The following is a 15,708-nucleotide window of genomic DNA, read 5'->3' as shown; positions in this document are numbered from 1 at the left end:
GTACCAACAATTATTATCTGCTGTAAACTCTCTCTTTTTCCCAATCCCCATGCAAGCCCTCCCAATCCCCCCTCCCCCCCTGCCCCCCAATACGTACGTAGGGAGTACGACGACAGTACCCAGCTAGGCAAAACAGGAGTTATTAAACATTAGCAAACGATATACATTAGTTCCAAAGTTAAAACGTAAGAGGATTTAGATGTCCAGACTAAGTGTGGCAGCGGGTAATATTTACTGCAGCAATAATACGTGCGTATTGTTAGTGTTTGTGCGCATTAATATGCTGTAATAAACCAGGAGTAACTGACTGCAACGTGCAGACGAGAACAGTAAAAAGGTTAGAACCAGCTAAATGTTGTGTCAAGAAAACTTGAATCGTTATATCGGATTGAGCTCCCTGTAATAAGGGCAGTATATGTGCACAGAAACATATATTAACAATAATGACAGACTAGTAGCGACTATTTGCGTTGTGTAATAGAGTCTAAGTGTGAGAGTAGAACCTGCTCGACATTATGCAAGCAAACACCAATACCGTTGCCAACCAAAGGAGATCATGAATCGTCACTTATCTAACAGCATTGATAGTATGCTTGGAAGCGATAATTCGATAGTGGGAAAATAGGATATATGCTTGGTAACAGCGAGTGGGCGGACTAGCAAACAACTATAGGAGGCATCTATCACAAAACTACAAGCATACAGTGGTGTGACCTGGAAAGGATAGCGATCCGATAGACCTGTACTTTGTCAGGATAGTCACGTGGTCTTCCTTTTGTTAGAAGGGCCATTCGATTGGTCCATTTCCTGCAGTGGGCCATTTTGCAGGTAGTTTTCCAGATCTTTCGGGTCCATGAAGAATTTTGGGCGGCCGTTTATTGTGATTCTGAACTTGGCTGGACCTGCAAAGGAGTAGGGTATGCTCTTGGATCTGAGCTTGGCGCGGAGTTCCAGGAATCCCTTGCGAACCTCCACTGTGTCCTTGGAGTAGTCCTGTGTAAAAATGATCCTCTGACCTTCCCACACGATGGAGTGCTGCTTCCTTGCGTATTGTAGGATCAATTCGACATGCTGATATCTGAGTGGTTTGCATATCATTGGTCTGGGACCCTTCTCGCGGTTAGTAGTGAATGTGGGGATTCTATGCGCGCGATCCAGCTCCAGACCATGCGGGAAAGCAATGCTGGTGATCATGGGGATCCATGCTTCCAGGAAAGTCACGCAAGAGTCCGCATCTTTTTCTGCGTTTTCGGGAATGCCAAAAATTCTAATGTTCCCTCGCCTGTTGCGGTCTTCCAACTCAGCATGCTGGCGCCTGAGGGTGTCAGTGGTGCTTTCAAGGCGCTGTATTCTAGCCGCTGATTGACGTGAGAGGTCCTCTACGTCGCTGATGCGCTGTTCCGCTGTGTTCAGCCCGGATTTTAGGTCATTCATATCAGCTCTGATAGCCGTTAGTTCAAGCTGCATAGCGTCAGTATTCGCCTTAGTGGATTTGGAGATAACTGTGAGGTCTCCTAACTTTTTCAAAATCATTTCCATCGTGGCCGCCATGTCTGGTTTGTTCTTAATGGGGGAGTCAGAAATTTGCGGTTCTGGTTTCACCTTCTTAGAATTTGTCTTTTCATCTCTGCCCGCCATTCTGGACGTGGGGTGTGAGAAGAGATGTGATTACCAGCTAGCTAGCGACGATGGTGGGATCAGACAGGGAGTTGCCAAACAGGTTAGGGCTGTTGAGACTCTCAACGTTGGCTCCACGCGGTGATTCTCCCAGAGCCAGGCGAGCCTAGTGCAGGCTAGTTTATTGGCGTTGTTAGTGTAGTTGCGCTATTTCCTGTGTTGTCTCCTGATCCAAGGCTTCCTTGTGAGGCTGGTAATATTAGGAGATTATCTGAGTCAGCTTATAGGGAGAGCAGAGTTAGGTGCCGGTTAGTGAGATGATGGTTAGGGGCACGATGCCAAAGTGCTTTAGAAAAGTGACCTAGAAATGCGACCCCCCAAGGATCGAGGAAAACCACACAGAAAGCAGACAGGAGGTCTTCTGCCTGAAGGTAGAGGAGAACCGCTTCACTTTACAGGCGCCCACATGTTGAATTGCTGGTATTTGGAGCAGGTAGGAGTCGGAGCATTTTTTCGATGGCGGCCGCCATCTTTAGGTCAGGCGAGAAGGGCAGAGAGTGTCAGCACAGCGCTGTGAGAGCGTGTTAGCTCTCGCTTCTTACCGGCATAGGTGGAAAACCGGGGAGCAGCTGACATCCCCGGTTGTGGCGAACTCGTCCAGGTGTTGCTGGTTACCAGAGACCAGAGAGGTCGTCAGGCATCTCCGACGTGACGGAGCGGCGCCATTTTATGAGGAATCGGCGCTGGTGCGCGATCGCCCCAAAAGATTGCAAAACTCCTCGTCAGAAGCCTCGAGAGGAGAGATCAAGGCACCGGAGGGCTCAGCAGGGTGTGAGGCATCAGGAACACCGCTTTTGCTGCTGGATAGGACAGCGGGTCAGCAGGAAACCGATGGAGTCGTTCTCCTGTGTTGCGGAGCTCGAGGTTAGGCGACCATTCGCACTGCCGTCCAAGCCACGCCCCCCTCGAAACACGATCCAACTTTAATAGGGACTCGTCCAGATAGAATATTTATAGGATTTGTCCATCAGCAATATATCAAAGGAAATTCAAGTAAAATGTACGTAGAGAATTTTTTTTTGTATATGCAGAAAATTAAGAATTATTTTAGGAAGGATAAACCCATTAAAACTAGAGAAGGAATTATTAGTCCTCCCCTGAAAACCCCTGCATCATACATGATGGTAGAAAGAGGCTATCACACTTGTGTATGGTTAGAAAATTGGATAGAATATACAAAAGATGATCGAGTATTAGCATTTCCTGAACATTTAATGGAATTATTCCACAATTTGCAAGAAACTCGAGATAGTCAGATGAAACAAAGGAGACAAGCTATGATAGTGGCAGGATTATATCCTGTACTAATTACAGAAGAGTCAACAGGGAGGAAATGCACTGAGAAAATGAAACATTTAGCGACTGGTAGTGGAGATTCAGAAGATGATTACTTTGAAGATGTATTAATGAAAAATTTTCCGCCGTATCAGGAAGAATTAAATAGAATTACCCCAAGTGTCCCGCTTCTGAAAACCCCCTTGGTTCTGCAGGTTATACATGAGACTACTCAGGAAAGGGTACATCAAGAAAAAGAAAGAGAAGCAATAAATTCAAATAGAAGTGAGTTAATTCGGAAAATAACGCAGTTGAAAACAAATCCTGAAGCACTAACAATACCAGTAACTATAGGTCCCGTTGTTCCCTTATATAGGGATAAACAACATTGTCCTAAAACACCTATCATGACTACACCAATCACACAACCTAGAAAAGAAAATACAATAATTGATGATCAGGCAATTGAGTGTGAGTCGATAATTTCTTTAATGGAGTTGCCAATAAAAGAGCAAATAAATCATTCATTCAGAAAAGTTACACCCAGATGCTCAAAAGAGGTACCGATTGAAACATCTACGGAGACTAAAAGTGGCACTGTAGTAACACCAGAAGAAACAGAAAGATGGACACGAGAAATAGAAAAGCACAAAACACAGCCAAAGGTACTGGATATATTTACATTAAGAGTAGAATTGGAAAAAATGATAGCTGGAAGTGTTGGGCTAGAAAAATTAAAAAATTTTAATGAAGAAGAGTTACTATTTATATGCATAAGAATCACCTGAAATACAAACATATTTCATGAAAAATTAATGAATTTGGCTTCAGAAATGGGAATCGACATGGGTAAATCTTAAGTATTGACATTGTTGCAAAAATGGGGAGATTTGGATAGACGGAAAACAAGGTGGACAAAGAAAAAAGAAGCACAGGCAAATCGAGTGACATCTGAGTATATAATGAAAGAGGCAGAAAAGGTTAAACGGTTATGTCCAATGAAAGAAGTTCCGGTAGGAGGTTATTGTAGTAACTTAGTCCACGCTGATTGTGATATTTCAAGAGGATTTATTCAAGTTGGTTACAGCATAGAAGTACAGAAGTAAATAGATGTATTCAGCCCCACCAGGAGCAGCCAGCAAGGCTGTCAGCCCTTCTCCAACTGTCTGCTTCATGCACCAACATTCTAAATGACATCAACATTATAGTGTTCTACAGAGTATAAAGCATGTAAAACATTTTAACTAAGATATCACATATCCTCTTCTCTTCCAAATGAAAACAAAGATATTACATATCCTCTTCTCTTCCAAATGAAAGCAAAAGAGATGACAAAATGCATGCAGGTGTATTAGCTAGAAGAGAGAAGAGTGCAAGAAAGAAACAAAGCAAAAGCAGAGACAAAGAAAGCAACAAAAGATAAAAGAGAGTTTCTTCATTTCTCAACTTGAAAGACGACATTTCAATGAGCTGTGTTATTTTTTTTTCAAAATGGCCTAATGGAGGAACGCACGCTCACGCCAAGCCGGATGGCTCTGGGCACGTCGATGTTCACTGAACATACAGGAATGACGGCAGCTCTGATGAACACGTCATGGAAACGGTGAGTGTGCTCTTTGAGAATGTGCGCGTGATGCTGAAGTGATTTTTGAATGGCAGTGAATAAACCACTAAGTCAAAGCATCTTGGCTCAAAATAATTAATAAAAAACAAAACTGCTCACCGATTGAAACAGGCTCTTAATAAATGTTAGAAAGTGACACCAAACACGCACAGGATCACAAAATACTGTGCAGAATCATGCTCTGTCCCTGACACATAGAGGTCTTGACTTTGAAGACTGAAGCAGGGCAGAGTTGGCAACGTAGATCAAATAACAGTCACAGTTTGCTCACAATGTTAGTGCGAAAAGCTTTTGAAGTTTGCAGGGTTTATAAATTAAATGCCTTGAGCTGGTAAATGAAAAGTCAGTAGATTGATGTTGCAAACCTCATTCAGTGCTAAAAACTTTGGCTGAGGAAAGCAAACAAGCACAGGCTGTAGCTCTGAAGACAAAGCAGGAACTGGTTTGTGCAGCATATGAAATAGACACTGTAGGAACAAACACAGCAGGCAGAGGCTTGAACTGTAAAAGGAAGTGCAACTCCTTGTTTCATGTAAATAGGGAACGCTGTGAGGACACACAAACTGAATCAAGTGAAACTTGAGGTGCTGCCTGCGTCGCTAAGAAGGTCTTTTACACACACTGTAGGAACAGCAGGCAAAGTGTGTAGGCAAGTAACAGGCAAACAGCTCACGCTGGACGCATACTGGCAGGCTTACCCTCACAGAAGAAACTGGAACTGGAACTGTCACTTGAGCGTTGATGGCGACCGGTGGGTGGTCACTGGTGGGGCTGATGTGCCAGAAGAAGAGTTGGAGTAGTTGAAATTTCAAAACTTGCAGAGGTTGTGAGTAGGAACTCAGGATGTCCACAGCGGTCCTCAGAGGTAGCAGATGCAGGTTCTTAGGTTAAAATCGTCGCCATAGAATGTGTAGTAACTTAGTCCACGCTGATTGTGATATTTCAAGAGGATTTATTCAAGTTGGTTACAGCATAGAAGTACAGAAGTAAATAGATGTAATCAGCCCCACCAGGATTGAATTGAAACTACACTTGTATAGCGCTATCTACCCGGAGGCCTCGTAGCGCTTTTGACTGGAGATTTACTTCAGCAGGATTTAGCAAACAGGTGAGTTTTTAGGGCTTTTTCGAAGGAAAGATGATTGGTAGTTCCTCTAAGGGATAGAGGAAGAGTGTTCCAGAACTTAGCCGCAGTGTGTGAAAAGGAGCGGCCCCCCAGCGGGCTTTCCTGACTCTGGTGGAGGAGGCCAGCTGGAGGGTACAGGATCGGAGGGAACGTGACGGAACATAGGGAGTGACCAGGGGCTGTAAAATTGCAGGGCCAAGGTGGTGGAAGGCTTTGTGTAAGGTGCACATAGCCTTGAATTGTACTCTAGCCGCTATGGGGAGCCAGTGAAGTTCCCTTAGGGCATTCCTTGCTGACTGCCAGCGAGGGAGGTTGTAAAGCAAACGTGCTGCACTGTTTTGGGTGACTTGGAGCTTCTGGATGACAAAAGAGGGGGCTCCCATATAGAGGACATTCCCGTAGTCCAGGTGAGATAGTATGAGAGCCTGGACCAGGATCCTCCTTGCCTGAAATGGAAGTAGAGGGAGCACCTTCCGCAGCATCCTCATCAATCCAAAACAAGTGGCTGCGGTCTTTGTGGCTTGGGCTGAGAAGTTCAAGGCTGTGTCGAACCAAATCCCCAAGCTTTTTATTTGGGACTTGGGAACTGGAGGCGAGCCCAAACATGGTGGCCAGATGGAAGCAAAGACAGAGGGAGAGGGGTTACCCAATAAGATGACATCTGTCTTCTCCCCGTTAAGTTTTAAACGGCAAGATTGCATCCATCTGGCAACAGCCTCTAGACAGGGGCCTAGGGTGTTGGATGATACCTCCGAGTGGTCTAAAGAGACCACCAGTTGCGTATCGTCCGCGTAGGTGACAATACGCACACCGAAGGGATGGACAATCCTGTCTAGGGGTTCCATGTAGGCATTAAACAGGGTGGGGCTCAGGGAAGAGCCCTGAGGAACCCCACACCTGAGAGGATGTTTAGGCGACACTGTCTCGCCCTCAAAGACCTGGAAGAAGCGGTCAGCCAGGAAGGATGTTAGCCAATCCATAGCTGGGCCCGACACGCCCATGTCCGCCAGTCGTTGTAATAGCGTGACATGGTTGACCGTGTCGAACGCGGCGCTGAGGTCTAATAAAATGATGGCGACTTTGCCACCCTGGTCTAACACTGCTCTTGCTTCCTCTGTTACCGCTAAAAGGGAGGTTTTGGTCCCATGTAGGGGGCTAAACCCTGTCTGAGAGGCACGTAGAAGGCTATTTGACTCCAAATAGCTCATCAAGGTGTTATTTACGTGCCTCTCAAGCAGTTTGCTTAGCCAAGGGAGCAGGGAAATAGGACGGTAATTCGCCAAGTTGGATTGGTCAAGATTGGGCTTCTTCAACAAGGCCCTCACCATCGCGCACTTCCATGAGGGAGGTACGGATTTAGAGGAGATGGAAGTGTTGAGAACGTCCAATATGACCGGGCGAATTATGTCCATAGCCTTAATAAGGGTCTGAGGGGGTGCTGGGTCGTTAGGGGAGCCTGAAGTGACTTTGAGGATGAGTCTGTCTAGGGCCGGGATGTCTAAGGGTGGAATTGTGTCAAGCCTACACGAGACAGGGGCATCAGAGGTGGAGGAAATAGGGGGTTCCAAATCATTGTTAACATCCCCAAAAGAGGAGTATATAGTCTGTATTTTTTCAGAGAAAAAAACAGCCAGTTCATTGCAGCGGTTTTGGGCGCCATCAGCAGAGAGGCATTCCGCTGGGGGTGAGATGAGTGACTTGACAATTTTAAAAATTTCCCTTGGGGCGTTAGCGGCTGCATTAATTTTGCTACCGTAGAAGGAGGCTTGTGCCGTCTTTATCTCCTGTTTATAGAGCCTAATGGCAGCTCTATATTCGTCCTTCCTAGGTTTGGAGTAGTCCTGTCTCCAGGCTCTTTCATATTTACGACAAGCTAATTTCATGGTCTTGAGAGTGGGAGTAAACCATGGGGCAGTTCTAGGTCTTTTCGCAAGGTTACTAGCCTGTACAGGGAGGACCGTATCAAGTGTGGAAGAGATCCAATCATCGAAGTTGTTGGCAGCTGTATTGGAATTCAGCGCCTTCCCGGGTATGTCTTTAACCAGGGCAGCTTCCCAGGCGGGGAGGGGAAGTGAGGACCATTTCCTACCTCGGTGTTTAACGAGGCCGCAAGTGGAGGGAAAGGGATTGGTGCGCCAAGTGAAGGGTATCAAAAAATGATCCGTCCAGGGTAGTGGGACAGGGGGTTCAACCATGAAATCGTCAATATTGCTGTAAATGTGGTCCAGCAGGTGACCTCTATTGTGAGTTGCAAGAAACCCCTTTTGATGTAAATCCAGCGCTTGAAGATTGGAACAGAGGGTATTGGCTGCAGTATCGTGGGGGTCATCTAGATGCAAGTTGAGATCTCCCAACAAAGTAAAGTTGGGTGAGGATAATTTTAGTAATGAAAATATTGAGAGCGCCAGGAGGACGGTAGGCTAGGATGCCAGAGAAGGTGGTAGTGGGGGAGAAATCGAGCGAAAAGTGTAAACTTTCGCAGGTTGGCGCGGTTGCGGGGGTGATTCGGCATTTGTAGCTGTCGCGATAGACAATAGCCACTCCTCCACCTCTCCCAATCTGGCGATCTAGTCTTTTTAACGTAAATCCTTGTTCTACAGATGGAGGAGTGTAAAGCATGTAAAACATTTTAACTAAGATATTACAGTTATGTACATGTTCCTTGAACCTGACAGAATATTTTATCATTTACAAATGATTTTTAGAGCTTAGAGAAAAACCAGTAGAATGGTACGGGCAAGTTGAAAGGTTTGTGAAAGTTTCGAAAGTTTTGTTGAACAATTTAGTTGTTTTATTTGACATACTTGTTCCTGCTGATTTATGGGCAGAATGTAAAATTACGATAGATTGGCTTGGTGATGAGTACCGAAGAGATCCAAAGACAGGTGCCCCGTCAGAAGATGTAATGAAAATATATCACCAGGTAGTTACTTTTCTGAAAGGTAAGATTCCCCCAAAGGAAACTGATTGGATAAAAATAGACAGAACAACCCAAGAAAAAGATGAGTCAGGACATGCATATTATGAGAGACTTTTACAGGTATTCAAGCAGTACAGTGGGTTCAAAAACATTGAAAACAAAGACGTGACAGGTTTTGTATATCATTTTCCGTCTTGGTTAAGTTTGGAAATATCACAAATGATTAAACAGCACATGTTATGCTGGCAAGCAAAGCCAATAGATGAAATCCTCAAGTACGTAAAGTATTGAGGGGACGAAATTAAATGTAGACGAAAGAAGTTAGAAGAAAAGGTAATATGGGCTCAAGTTAAATTAGCAAGAACTTCAGCTATGTAATCAGGCAGCAAACCAAGGAAAGGGTCAAAGTCAAGGTGAAAATAGTGGGGGCAAATCAAGAGGGTGAATGAGCAAAGAAGAGGCAAAGAAAAAGTTTCCTTGTCACGGGTGCGGAAAATTGGGGCATTGGAAGAAAGAGTATAAGCTTATACAGAATATTAGTGTCCAAAATCAAAATTTGAATCCACAGACCCAGGATGAGGTGTTAATGAGGCAACCGCAGCAGGTTGTACAGAGTCAGGTGCCACCTTCCCCAATGCCAAATTTTGTAAGTTAAGCCTAGTACAGTGTGGACACCAGTTTCCAGGAGGGAAGTGGTCAGAAAAATTCTGTAACATCACAGTTTCTTTTGCAGGAAACATTTTTTGAAGCAGAACAACAATGACGGTGCCTGAGAGGGTGGGGAAGGAATGCGTGAATGGCGCATCCTTACGGTATATCAGTCAGGTCCATACATAGATGGTAAGGTTGAAGGAAATGACATCACCTTATTATTGGATACTAGTGCTACCCGTTCTACTGTGAGAACAGCAGACATCCCAAACCTACCCCTCTCGGGAGAGGTGATCCAAATAGTGGGTGTTTCTAATAAACAAATTAGGACTCCAATTACCTAACCAATGGAGGTGTGTATTGGCAACTTTAGAGAACTGCACAAGTTTGGGGTGTGCGACTCAAACCCTGTGAACTTGTTAGGAAGGCTTTTGTTGTGCAAAATGAACTGCACAATATTTGGCAAAACGGATGGTGTTGCAATTCAGACTCGTGATGAAGACGGAGTATACAAGATCATGTTAGCTAAACAGGGAACAGAAGTAAATGACATGTTTTCATGATGACACCAAATGAGTTACCAGACGAAGTCCTAACTATAGTAAATCCTGATGTGTGGGATTTTACCGAAAAAGAAGTAGGATTAATGGCAAATGTAGACCCCATAAAAGTAACTGTAAATGAAGGTGCAATTTACCCAAATACCCGACAACATAAAATGAGCCAGGAAATTAAAGCTGTTGTTGCAGCAGAAATTGAACGTTTGGTCGAGCAAGGCATATTGAAAGAAATAATGAGCAGCCCTTGTAATTCGCCTATAATTGGTATAAAGAAACCTAACAGAAAATATAGGGTGGGTCAAGATTTGAGGAAAATGAATAAAATGTTCGTACCATGTTGTCCAATAGTGCCAAATCGAGCAGTAATTTTATATCAGATTCCATGGAATGCCGGATGGTTTACTGTAAACGATTTATGCCATGCATTTTTCTCCATTCCATTGCATCCTGATAGCCAATTTCTGTTGTCATTCAAATTCAATGAGCATGTTTATGTTTCGAATCGTGTTCGGCAAGGGTACACTGAGGGTCCTTAAATTTTTAACCACATTTTTAAAAGATGTCTTGAATCTCTTGTGTTGTCCAGACAATCAGTTTTGGAACAGTACATTGATGATTTATTAATCGCATCAAAAACTCAAAGTGATTGTGTTACTGATTTGATTGCGATGCTAAATCCTTTAGCTGAAGTTGGACATAGAGTGTCACCATAGAAATTACAATTCTGCACCACTTCGGTTAAATACTTGGAACACCAAATAGAAAGAGGAGTCAGAAGGGTGACCTCAGAAAGAATAAAATTAATAAGACATATGCAGTTACCACAGACCCAAAAAGAAATAAGAATGTTTCTTGGAGTTGTAGGTTATTGCAGGCAGAGGATTGTGGGATTTGTAGTACTGGCCAAACTTTTAATACAGTTGACTGAGAAACGAGCAAAGGTTTCAGTAGATTGGGATGATGAAAGCATGACAGCCTTTGTAAAATTACGAAACTGTCTGTGTAAAGCACCCGCTCTAGGTTTGCCAGAGTATTCAAAAGAATTTGCATTATTCTGTGATAAAAGAGATAATTTCAGTCCTAACATAGAGACATGGCCTGATGCAACATCCAGGAGCATATTTTTCCAATACATTGGACCCAGTGGCATCTGAAAAGCAGTAGCTGCAACATGCATGAGTTTGGAACAAAGTGAATCCATTGTAATGGGACACCCTGTAAAGGTGCAACTCCCACATGCAGTCCTGATTCTATTAACAAGAACTCAAACCCAGTACCTTACTCCTAGTCGGCTGACTAAATATGAGCGAGTCATATTAGGGGCTGAGAATGTAGAGGCATGTGGAATCAGCTGCCAACTTATGCTACTTGGGAATGTAGGAACAAGGGAGGAAATGAGAGACTTACAAGTTGAAGCAGGGGAGAAAGAAAAGGAGGAGTGGGAGAATATAGGTTGTCAGAGAAGGGCGGATGATGGTGTGGATTTACCTAGATGGAAGACCTGTGTTAACTGACTGTATGCTTGCTCCATGGCTAGGATGTATCATTGAGACACACATTTAGGCAGAGATGCAATGATTAGACTTTTCCGGCAAAATTGGTTGAATGTAAGGTTCAGGAATGTTGTTTAGAGCCTTTGTCAGCGATGCCTCTTAACTTGTCAACAAATTAATCCCGGCAGGAAATCTGTAGTCTGCACAGGAAAGATTGGTAAAGCTGAAGGTCCATTCATAAGACTTCAGATTGATTTTATTCAGTTACCTGCTTGTCCAGGATTGAAATTTGTACTTGTCATTGTTTGTTTATTTTCAAAGTGGGTGGAGGCCTACCCGACCAGAAGGAATGACAGCATGAGAGTGGCCACACTTTTACTGAGGGAACTCATTCTACATTTCGGTTGTCCAGTAACAATTGAATCAGATAGAGGGTCTCATTTTAATAATGAAATAATTTGATTAATTTGTGAAGCATTTAAAATCGATCAAAAATTGCACTGTGCATACTGCCCAGAGGCTTCTGGAGTGGTAGAGCAACTGAATGGCATGATCAAGTCAAGACTGGGAAAGGTGTGTGCATACACCTCACTAGAGTTGCCTGATGCTTTGCCTCTTGTCCTGATGGGACTCAGATGTATCACAGACAAAAATACAGGCTTGAGTCCTCATGAAATACTCATGGGAAGGGCAATGATGCAAGCATGTATACCAGGACACAAGCTGTTGAATATATCTGATCATTTGGTTCTTCAGTATTACAAAGTGTTGGCTGACAAAGTGCATTCTATCTCTCACCAGGTTGGGGAAGACACCCTTGCCAGACAGCCGAACTTATGGCTGAGATACCCGCCACCCCCTCTCAACACAATCCCCAAAAGGAGGGAAACCGGAAACAGTTCTTGAAGTTTTTGGATGTGGGAGGGAGTGACCCTCCCGGCCGTATTTATTAAAACAAAAAATTAAACATTAAACGTTTTATGTTATGTACAATTTCATGATCACATTGCGATGTTTGGCTAACCTTAACATATTCTCTAATACAGAGGTTCTCCTAGCCGAACTAGCATCCTACAAAAACATTCTCTAGAAACACTGAAATTGTACATCCTAACGTTTAAGGGCCAACGGCAAGGTCATAACCGGTGTCAAGATCCCTAACCAGACTTACCCCTCCCACTTGGGAGGGGCGACAGCACAGAGGCTTACCTCAAGTGCAACTACTAACAATTTCCCTTGACTTGACGGGGGCACTTAAGACTCGACGCCATTTAAAGGTCGTTCGAAGACTTGTGTGTGGTATCTAGAAGGTATCGTGGACCTCCCCCCACCCCACACAACTTACCGCATCTGCCGTCGCAGATGACACTGGCCCCGGGAAATTCCCCCAGGAGGGGGCTGTAACCCCTCCTACAAAGGAAGGGGCCTTGACCGCCTTTCCTTTACTTCCGGCGACCCGCCCTTAGACGGGACCGCCTCCCCATTGAGGGGCCAATGGCCACCTCTCCCGAGCGCTCCCATCCGTGTTGGGTGACGCCCACTCATAGGGATCTACCAATTAGTGCTCACCGATCATGACCTTACCGCCTACCAAAAATAAATACGACAATTCTTACTCAAACCTAAGAAAACATTGGTCGCTACGACCGAAAGAACATGCTAAAATTGCAACACTCCATCAAATCATTTTAATCGTAACAACTTACACGATATTCATCATACTTTATTATGATCAACAACAAACTGATACTTTCACAGCCTGTAAACGAAACGGAAATCATACTTATAAAAATTCACTTTATTGCACAACAACTTGCTGTCCTCAGGGGCTGGTGGGTGGGTCAAAATTGGCTCTTCGTTCTGTCCCGAGCTCACTGGTAGCGAGGAGGTGCAGCTTCGGAGCACAATAACAAGAGGACGTCTTCTGGTCTTGCGTCTCTTTTATCCGTCTTCAGGGCGGGCGAGAACCCGCCCCTGCCTGCCCCTAGGGCGGGGCTGGCTACGTCGGTGTCTAGGCCAGCCCACTCTAGGGCGGGAAAAGGCGCGCCCCGGCTACACCGCTTCGGGCATACCAGCCGAGACGCGCCTCCCGCCCAAAAATGGCTTCCCGGGGGGATCGAGGCACTCCGCCATACGTTCGGGGGGACCGAGTGGTCGCCCCTTTCCATATGGCTGAGATACCCGCCACCCCCTCTCAACACAATCCCCAAAAGGAGGGAAACCGGAAACAGTTCTTGAAGTTTTTGGATGTGGGAGGGAGTGACCCTCCCGGCCGTATTTATTAAAACAAAAAATTAAACATTAAACGTTTTATGTTATGTACAATTTCATGATCACATTGCGATGTTTGGCTAACCTTAACATATTCTCTAATACAGAGGTTCTCCTAGCCGAACTAGCATCCTACAAAAACATTCTCTAGAAACACTGAAATTGTACATCCTAACGTTTAAGGGCCAACGGCAAGGTCATAACCGGTGTCAAGATCCCTAACCAGACTTACCCCTCCCACTTGGGAGGGGCGACAGCACAGAGGCTTACCTCAAGTGCAACTACTAACAATTTCCCTTGACTTGACGGGGGCACTTAAGACTCGACGCCATTTAAAGGTCGTTCGAAGACTTGTGTGTGGTATCTAGAAGGTATCGTGGACCTCCCCCCACCCCACACAACTTACCGCATCTGCCGTCGCAGATGACACTGGCCCCGGGAAATTCCCCCAGGAGGGGGCTGTAACCCCTCCTACAAAGGAAGGGGCCTTGACCGCCTTTCCTTTACTTCCGGCGACCCGCCCTTAGACGGGACCGCCTCCCCATTGAGGGGCCAATGGCCACCTCTCCCGAGCGCTCCCATCCGTGTTGGGTGACGCCCACTCATAGGGATCTACCAATTAGTGCTCACCGATCATGACCTTACCGCCACAGGTCCGGATAGTTGACCGGCTATCCGGACCCCCCACAAAACTCCTACCTAAAGGTCATGTTTTAACGATTTTAACCAAGCTAAGAAGTCACCTATGAGTAACTCATTCCCCACCCTCGACAAATGCACACCATCCCCCAGATACATACTGTCATCATTAATACAACTATGCGAGATCGAATGCAATGTCTTGGAACGGAACAACCTACTCACTTTGTTATTCAATTTCCTAACAGAATGATTCAAAGCAGGGATCGAGATAGCCCCCCGCCACACTTTTCGTGGGATCATATGAGACCACGCACTTATGCACCCCGGAACTCTCCTCGCTAACCAACTTACTGTGGAAAGCATAGCCTCCAGGAGAAGTCGTCTACCGGTGGTGACCAAATCATTGCCCCCCAAATGCACTATGACTATGGACGGCGGTGACCTCATCCGCTCTAACAAACCCTCAAAAAATTCCTGAAACTGGTCAATACAGAGACCGCCCCTTCCGTAGAAGGACACTCTGTACCCGTATTCCCCAGGTACGTGAATCATGTCACCTGCTTTGAATACGTCTGCGGCCCGTCTCACGTATGAGTGGCCCACGACCCACACCTCCTTCCTCACAGCCGGTGACGTGCGACCGCTGGCCTGGTGTTGGGTCGACTGCACAGTCCGCCCTGCCGCGTAGGCTTGCGCAACTGAAAACAAACAAAAGACAAGAAGCGTGAGTACATGATTACAGCTTCACAACATGTGCAATCGCACATACCTCTTATAACAATTGGAGGACCAGCGCCCCACACGTTTTACTTGTTCTACATTAAGACCCCTGGCTGTAGCTTCAGTGGCAGCCCCTATTCGAAAGGAATGGGTCCCAAATTCGCCCGGGTCCAAGCCCGCTGCGGCAATGGCCATTGCAAGCACCCGCTGAAACTGAAACCTCGTCAGCGGGGTGGCGTCTGCATGCCTCAACAATGTCCCCCCCCATGATGCCACCCTTCGTGCTAGGTAATCTTCTAAGCACTGTACCGGACACATGGATGACTCGGGGTTCCTGCGAATGATCGTGCAGTCCCCTCTCCCATCTTGGTCAGTCTTGGACCTGAGAAAGGAGACAATCATCGCATCACCCCTGATCTGAACATGTTCCCTGCACAAGCCCCCCGTCACATCCTGTTTGTTCCTTGCAACTAGCTCACTAACTCTCATAGCCCCGTGAAATGCCAGCGTAAATGCAGTCCGGAACAAACAGGTCTCGAAAGGGGACGAGCATGTGTCAGGGAGTGTGGCCAGTAACTGGGACAACCTGTCTAAACCTATCGGTCGTCTCACGTCTACTCTGCGACCCTCTAGGCGTTGCCACCCACGCAGCGCTTTCTGTACTGTAAAAGACGCTGTTGGGTCCAGGATGCCATGGGCCCTGGCAACAAAAGAAATGGCGGCACGATGCCTTTGGGCCGTAGCCACCG

Source organism: Lissotriton vulgaris, chromosome 5 (genome assembly GCF_964263255.1).
Source record: "Lissotriton vulgaris chromosome 5, aLisVul1.2, whole genome shotgun sequence".
NCBI lineage: Eukaryota > Metazoa > Chordata > Amphibia > Caudata > Salamandridae > Lissotriton > Lissotriton vulgaris.
This window is presented reverse-complemented; position numbering follows the sequence as displayed.